This window comes from Salvia miltiorrhiza, chromosome 2 (assembly GCF_028751815.1).
Source record: "Salvia miltiorrhiza cultivar Shanhuang (shh) chromosome 2, IMPLAD_Smil_shh, whole genome shotgun sequence".
NCBI classification, from domain to species: Eukaryota; Viridiplantae; Streptophyta; class Magnoliopsida; order Lamiales; family Lamiaceae; genus Salvia; species Salvia miltiorrhiza.
The window spans coordinates 5845844-5854484 of record NC_080388.1 but is presented as its reverse complement, the minus strand read 5'-3'; the positions used below and the strand labels follow the sequence as shown (position 1 = coordinate 5854484).

General features: G+C 37.5%; 1 long non-coding RNA gene across 1 annotated transcript; it reads left to right on the top strand.

Annotated features, from left to right (window-relative positions):
- Positions 1-778: 778 nt before the first annotated feature.
- LOC131012822 (uncharacterized) lies at positions 779-3890 on the top strand. The gene is made up of 3 exons (XR_009097472.1): positions 779-1080; positions 3033-3094; positions 3609-3890. It is a non-coding gene; the product is annotated as an uncharacterized LOC131012822 (long non-coding RNA).
- Positions 3891-8641: the final 4751 nt, after the last annotated feature.

Below are 8641 nucleotides of genomic sequence, written 5' to 3'. Positions count from 1 at the left end.
AGAGTGATGAGAATTGAGAACTGAGTTGAGATAGAGATGCTGATTGAATTGAGTTGAGATTTTATTTTATTTCCAACTACCGGGAATAGAGTTACCGGATACCGAGTTATCAGAGATTGACTGTCCTATTAAGAAAATAGGAATAATGAGTTGGAAATAGAGTCGAGGAAGAAAGAGTGAGAACCTTGATGAAAAGAGTCGGTCTGAGAGACGTCTAGTTTGTTTGTGTTTGCCGACTGCTTTGATGTGATGTTATGTGAATTTACGTGACTAAGTGATTATGTGATTTTGTTACGTGTGTCATGATGACCAAGTTGTTATGATTTTTTTTTTTTTTTTTTTTGAGACCTTAGCACTTGGAATTTGGATTAAGTTTCCAAAGCAAGTGCGGTTTATTTTTACCGAGAAATTGAATGATGCCGGTTTATGGAAATTTTTCCAAAGCATAATATTTTTTTTAAAATTATTTATCTTATGAAGAGGAATATTATAATTGAGTGAGTGCACTAATATTAGTGCTATAATTATTATTTTTGGTCACATGAATAATTATGCTATGGTATTTTATTAGTGAGTGACATTTCCATAGTTATTGTGATTTTTATTTAATCACCTTCTCACACTTTGTTTTAATTTCCTTACCATATGATTAAAATGCCACAAATTTGCCAAGTGTAGAGATTGAGAGAGTAGAGATTGAGAGTGTAAATTATTGAGAGAGTAGAGATTGAGAATGTAGAGATTAGAGAGAGAAGTGTGGAGATTAGAGAGAGAGAGATCAAGATTTCCTTAAGATCTCAAAATCTTCCAAAGATTAGCAAGATCAATTCATATCTCACCAAATATTTTCTCTCTCCCTCACTCACCATTTTCGGCCCTCTCTCCCTCTCCTTCATCTCTCATTTCCTCCATTTTCCTCCATTGAAGAAAACCTTCGGAGCTCCCAAAAATATTACCAAACACCTCAATCCACTCTAAAATATTCCATAAACACATTCTAGCCACTTATAATCAAGAGAATCCTTGAAGAAGAGCCTCAAAGTTAGAGTGAGAAAGTGTGAACTTTGGTAAGAAACTTGGGTAAGTGACCATGTTTTTCCATAAATCTTGCTTGAAGGATGTTGTGTGTGTGTATTCCTGAAGGATTGAAGCAAGAAAATCACCCCCTCCCTATTTCCTAAATTTTCGAAAAAGTGGGTCTTCACCCCTTCAAAAAATTTTCTTTTTCTTTTCTTGATTTGGGGTGAAAAATGAGACTTATATGATGTTTGTTGATGATTGATGTATGTTGTGAAATATGTGCCTTGAGATGTGAAACTTCGATGGAAGTTAGTTTACCCAAAAATGGGAACTTTTGAGTCAATGAGTTAAATGATGAATTAATGATGTAGATGAGTCCATGAGAAGTATATGATGATTATTGATGGAGTAATTTGGGTATATGATGTCAATTGATGAGTTGGATGTGAGTTAATTTAATAAAATTAGGGATATGTGTTTTCATGCTCTAATTTGTAAATTGATGGTTTATATGAGAGATAAATTGGCTAAGAATGATAGATCTATGAATGGATTAAAGATTCATATGTGTTTATAAAATTTTCAAAGAGTTAGTTTAATAAAAATTAGGACTTTTTGATCTATGTGTTATTAAGTGATTTTGGCTTAAGATATATGTTTTTAAGCATGATAGTAGTGTCTTTGTATCTTTGATTAAGTCTAATGTAGGCTAAATAAAATTTTGGCTTAGTTTAGTTTGTATGAGTTTTTGAGTTCTTGTGTGATGTGAGTTTGATGAATGATAAAATGAGGTCTAATTGCTCTATGATCATTATGTGAACTTTTGCCATGTTTTGTTAAGAGTTTTATGATGATACATGAATTTTCATTAAAATCTAGTTTACATGATAAAAAGAGAATGAATATGTGAATAATGAGTTATATGATATAAAAGATCATATTTGAATGATAGAGTGATTTTGAGCATGAGAATGAAAAGAGAATTGAGTTGATGCGTTCGTGGAGACGTTTTCCTTGAGATTTGAGTTAAGATGTAAAAGAGGAGAGTTAATTTGAGTATGATGAGTATTATGTTGTACTTGAATGTTTTTAAGTGCTATAAGTGCTTAAAATGAGCTTTGATGAGTTTGCTTTGAATAAATGTTGAGTTGAGCATGTTTGCTTGTGTGTATGATTCGGAGTCGTTTTTCACGACGCACTGACATACTGTTTTCGAGGAGTTTTTGATACCCAAACACCCTGAAAATTTTATGATAAGTATATTTGAGAGTCTTGAGAATATCAATAAAATTTTAAGTCATTTGGACTTCGTTTGCTATTTTTATAAAATACAAAACCAAAACTGCTACGTTCTGCCGAATTGTTCGGTCAGTAACCAGTAGAGTCATCTTTTCCAGTAGCTTTCCTTAGTATTCTGGAATCCAAATTTTTATGGGTGAGACCTGAGTGTCTTAGATAAGTACGCACCAAATTTCAGACCTTTTTGACAACGTTTACTATTTTTCAAAAATCAAACTTTTCGGTTGCTAAAAACTGCCGAATATGGTAGACTGTAGTAAAACAGTCATATCTCCTAAAATAAATGGAGTTTTTGATCCTAATTTTTTTTATATGAAACTAGACTCAAGGAGGTTTCTTTTGATATAAGTTACGACCCCAGGAGAGTTCTGTACAGAGTCTGGTGAGATTTTAAAGTTGAGTCAGTGCAGAGTGAAATTTGTTTTCGACTTGTCTATGTGTGTTTTTCATATGCTTAAGTGTTTATACTTGTTTATGTGCTTGATTGCTATGAGTTTGAGCCAAGTTGAGAGTTAAGTCGATAATAGGACGTGTGAATCCTTAGAAGCCGAGTATGCCTAGGGATTGAGTTTCAATGGGTAAATAGACGTTGAGTGAGAAGTTATAGTTAAGATGAGTTTGGAATTTAGAAATTGAGTTTCTGACTAAGGTTTGTTTTATCACATGAACCTTCGATGACGATGAAGATGACGATGTGATGATGACATATGAAGGCCCGAGCGAGACGAAGAAGTAAGTTGCCTGATTTCTTTCCAGGATTAGCGAAGGACTTCAGGTGGGCAATATTTTGAGTATACGTTTAGCGTATGAGCTTTCTAAAATGATTTAAATGATGTTATGAGCTTATCAAATGATTTGAGTTAACTGATATTTGAGAACTGTTTGACTTGCCAATTTTTGATGTTAAGCTTGTGTGTTACCCTCTACTGATGAGACGAATTCGGTCCTGCCACAAGCGGGATTTTGTGCACAGAGGTGACTGCGAGCCGTCTTCGGGTCGGCCGGTCACGGTACTTGAGAGGGAGGCCTACTTCTCAGTACCTTTGATAATGATGAGTTGTAGATGTGGTACATGCATGATGAGTACTTTGATAGCGCTATCGTTTATCTATGATATCATGATTATGAAAACTGCATGCACAGATTCATTTACGCTAACTTTATTTCTGTGTATTGCTGAGATGTGGCAAGCTTCAAACTTATAGCTCTAAGAGCACTTTCCTTGTTTTTCGGCGTTTGCCCACTGGGTATTATGTACTCACGCCCTGCATGTATTTCTAAATGTGCAGGCTAAGCGGGGAGCGAGATTGGTCTGGTGCTGGTGGGGAACCGTTTCAATCGATGTGATCATATTTAATATTGCCCTTATGATTAATACAGTCTTGATGATTAAAATACTTCGTTTCCTTTCGAATCAAGTAATATACTCACGGTTATGTGTCTTCATACATATAATCGGTTCGCCTTTTGCTGCGATACTCTGCATATTATGCTTCCTTACGAAAAATGAGCGATACCCGTTTTGTTTTTGTTCGTGAAATTCCTGATAAATAAAAAGTTATAACGACGTTGACGATTTTACCCTTGGGTTCCTTTATGATGATTTCCTTAACACATTTTGATGCGAGCTTCCGTTTGATGTTCGACCTATTCTTCTTATCTTTTATTCTTTTAAAAATAGTCGTATCGATACTCGTACCCCACTATCGCTAGTGTCGGGAATCGGGCTGCGACAATCGAAGCGCCAGAGAAATCACTTCGCCAGAGGAATCGAAGCGCCAGAGAAATCACTTCGCTACTGGAAACATAAATGGCAGAGGAATCGCTATGCCAGAGGAATCAAACGCCAGAGAAATCACCATTTCTCTGGAGTCAGCGAAATCAAGAAGCCAGTGTAGCCAAGTCATCACTAGAGGAGTCAAGAGTCAGAGCAGAGGGGATAGAAGCCAATACAGCGGGATCACAAAAGTCCATTACAGCGAAATCGAGAAGCCAGAGAAATCACTGTTCCTCTGGCGATAGCAGAGAAATCACCATTCCGCTGGCGAGAGCCAGAGCGGAAGCCATTCCGCTGGCGAGAGCCGCGATTTCCGCTGGGGTGGAGATTACTTCCAGAGCGCGCGTCACAGCTGGAAGTTGCCTTTTTTTGCACGATTCTATTGCCTTTAGAGTTCTACTTTGCATGGCAACTTTCATGGTGATCCATAGGGATTCGAAGTCTATAAATAGGGCCATACTTTTCATTGTAACAATTATCCTTGCCCTAATCTTTAGTTCCGCCAAGTTAGCTAAAGCTTAGGTTTATTGCTTTCATAGTTCTAGTTTCGATTTCTGTTCTAGTTAGTTTAGTTTATAGTTCTTTTAATTCATGTTTTAGATTAGTTTTCCGTTTAGAGTTGTAATTACGTGACAGATTACTTCTCGAGACGATTTACGGTATTTCTTTAATCAAGTTTATTTATTTGCTTTTACTTATGTTTTCTTTAAATTCTGCAAATTTACTTATGCGATTTAATGATGCTTTCTTTAAATTATGCAATTTAATTTCTGCTTAGTTAGATTAGAATAGAAGATTTTAATTAAAGTTATTTCAATTCATTTTGCCTAGTTAATTCTTTACTTTAAGTTGGTTTAATTCTTGCCTAGGGTTTAATAGTTTCACGCCTAGATAATTTTAAGATTAAGTTTTTAGTTAAGTTTAATTTACAAGCATTAGTTAATAATTCCTTTTCGCCTAGTTAAGTTTAATTCACGTTAATTTACTTTCCATGTTTTAGTTTAATAATCCAACATTTACTGTTTTCGTTGTGACATAATTAAAAGCCCTTAAAGATCTTCCTTGAGAGACGACATTGGGTTAACTTACCATCACTAGGATGTCCTTGTTCTATTGCAAGTCAAACTAGAGGTGTTCTAGGTTGAGTCACCGGTGGTGATTAAGTGACGAGCGGAACCCTTTTGTCTTATTTTTTATGTATTAATGAACTCTGGGGATACATGTCTTTATACATGTAATCAGAAACCTTATTCCGCTGCGTACTCAGAAATCTTATATTATTTTGGCTAAGTCGGAGTTATCTGAACTTATTAGTTTATCTGAGTCGGTATGACTAAACCTCCGTTACGTTATAAATAATCATTTTGTTAACAACGATTGAATACGATCCTTCCCTGTTTGATTATCCCCCTTTCTACCCCGCTTCTAATCTCCCTCCCTTAGTCACGGTTTTCCGGCTTAATTATCCTTAATTGGGCTCGGTCCTGGTGGTAGGAGGAGTAGGGAGAAGGGGATTGGGGGGTTGGGTGTGCTAAGGAATAGGTGGGTAGGGTGTAGGGAGAAGGGGATTGGAGGGAGTTGGAGGCTGTTGCAGATTTTGCACAGCCCCACACATTTCATATCTCTTTTCTTTTATTCCCCTTTCTTTTCCAATTTCTATGGGGTGTTGGCAGATAGGTATAAAGTAGGAATAGAATATTTGGTGGATATACAAGGAAATCCCTCAGTGTTGGGAATTCTAAATCTGTAATATAGTAACGGGTGTTTAATAAAATACTAGCTTCGGATTTTTGCTAATATCGTGTGTTTGTGTATCTGCTCGATATCTAATTTTCTGCTTGCAAATATTGAGAGATTGTAAAAGAATTCTAAATTAAATCCATAGATTTAATTTATTTGCTCACCTAATATCTAAATTATATCCAAAGATTTAATTTTTCTCAGAAGCCGGAATAATCCACGACTCAAGTAAAATAATAATAATAGAAATAATATTTCTATTGCACTTAATAAATAACATGACTTCGCTAAGTCAGTTATAATTCTGAAATAATAATGATTGACTAGCTCAATAATCCATATCGCGATTTCTAACGTGAAATAAAATAATACTCTGCTTCAAGTACTATATAACTCAAAGTCATAAGTCGAAATTAATCAAAGATCAACACTGAAAGATGCAATAATTAATTATTGCATTACTGGTTTTAATAAATTAAAAGAGCGGGTTACTACACCTTGTTCGATTATGCGTTGTAAGTTCGGGAATAGGTTGACCCAGAGACCCTAAGTAGACAACGATTATCGTTATCTTTGGTATGTGCTAGTGCTGACTGGCAGACTGCTTAGCAGAGAAACGAGCATTGCAGTACGGGCGGTAGAGTTGAGCCCGGTGTTGTCGAAGTCCTTCTCAAGGGTGCGGCGAATGTCAGAAGAGTCCATGGTACCTACACATAGAAAATGTGAGAAAAATCCCAATAAAAGACAGATCGATCCACCTCTTGTCAAGGGAATCCTCAACATAAGAAATCTCGAATACTGACGCGAAGGCCATTATGAATTCCCACTCAAAATACTTCCACGTGCCGAGAAATAAACCCAGGGCATAGATTCAAACACGGAAAACGAATAACAGAGATTTCCCCCCGGATTCAGATTCGAATTCGGTGGAAAAAATAGATTACCAGAGGAACCACCCAGAAAACCCGAAAACAAATATGAACAAAGAAACAACCGAGAGATCGTTAGTAAAATACGTTAGATACGGCAGAGAACGAAGATTATACGAGAAAACATGAGAACCGCACACAATTAACATCATAGCATACAAAATAGACAGATACCAGCACCCGATTCTCGATTTTACCCATCCTCCAAACATGCACATACGAGAAAGCAACCAAACCCGTGAATCTATAAGTTTTCAAATGGATCGGACTGGAAAAAGTAGATCTACCGCCCTGAATCCACCTGGGTACTCGGATCATCGGACTAATCGGGACCTGCGCACACAAATCCGCCCGCAATTGCAGATCTGCATGCGCAAGCTGAAACTCACGCCTGAGACTCATAACCTTCCCACAGACGGCACCAGCTGGTGAATCATAATTGAGTGGGTAGTGTTTTAACCGCTGAATTATGATCGGGTTGTGAATTTTACCTAGTATTGAACGTGAGAATTGAAAGAAGAGCTTGCTGTTGTATTAACAGAGTGCACGTAAAAAATACATGGTACAAGTGCATGGGTATTTATAGATACACTTTAGGGGCAAAATAGTAATTTCAGCCTTGGAGTCACGTTCCCCGCGTGGTCGGGGTATCATGGTAATTTCGCCTGCCTTCGCTCATTCCTCTGCTCAGAGACAGAGAACCATGTATACCGAGGAATTTTGGATTCCTCTGCGAACAGATGATCCCTCTGCTCTGATGCTTCCCGGGTGAAGTGGTCATTCCTACCGTTGACTGTCTTGTGAACGGAACATTCCTCTGATCCCAACGATTCCTCTGACCCCAGCTATTCCTCTGACTCGAGCAATACCTTTGTCCGAGCTCATTCCTCTGCCCGAGCCCATACTCTTCATCAATTTGAAATCTTAAAGTTTCATTTCGAAATCTTGTAGTGTCATTTGAAATCTTAAATGGAATCAACCCTGCAAGTAAGAAAAAGTATTAAAGAGAATCAACCATGCAAGTAAGAAAAAGTATTATAGCGAATCAACCCTGAAAGTAAGGAAACTATCAAAGGGAATCAACCCTACAAGTAGGGAAAAGTATCAAATGGGAATCAACCCTACCAATAATGAAATCTTAAAGTTTCATTTTGAAATCTTGCAGTGTCATTTGAAATCTTAAAGGGAATCAATCCTGCAAGTAAGAAAAAGTATTAAAGGGAATCAACCCTGCAAGTAAGGAAAACTATCGAAGGGAATCAACCGTGCAAGTAGGGAAAAGTATCAAATGGGATTAACCCTGTAAAGAAAAGGATTAAAAGGAATTAACCCTGCACAACCTATAAAAGTGTTAAAGGGAAAGGACGAAACAACCAGTATCAAAACGAACAAGGAAAGCATAGCAGAAATATGAAAGGCATGGATGACACATTCCAGGGCAACGCATACAGAATGTCACGGCTATGATTTTAACATTTGTTCGAAAACAGGAAAGCAAAAGCCTGAACGAGACAACTATACGATAGGGTCCAGACGGGATGATTCCTGAGCCGCAGCTTCACCCATCCCCGACGCTTGCTCTTCAATGGTCTTCTCCGGGATGGATGGCTCTGTAGGTTCAGTCAAAGCAGTCTCAGAAGCAGAGGCATCCTTCCCAGGGGAGGCCGGAGGATCCAAAAGGGGAAGCGCCTGAACAGGAACGGGTCCGGAGGCTTCAACATCAGCAGCAGGCAAGGATGGCCCAACATTAGACGTGGGCTCAATAACAGCAGAAGGGAGACCTAATATGACAAAGTCAAAAAAAGAATAAAATAAGAAAAGGGATAAAAGATGAAGGAAAAGAAGGGAAATACCAAGGGCAGCGCAGACAACTGCT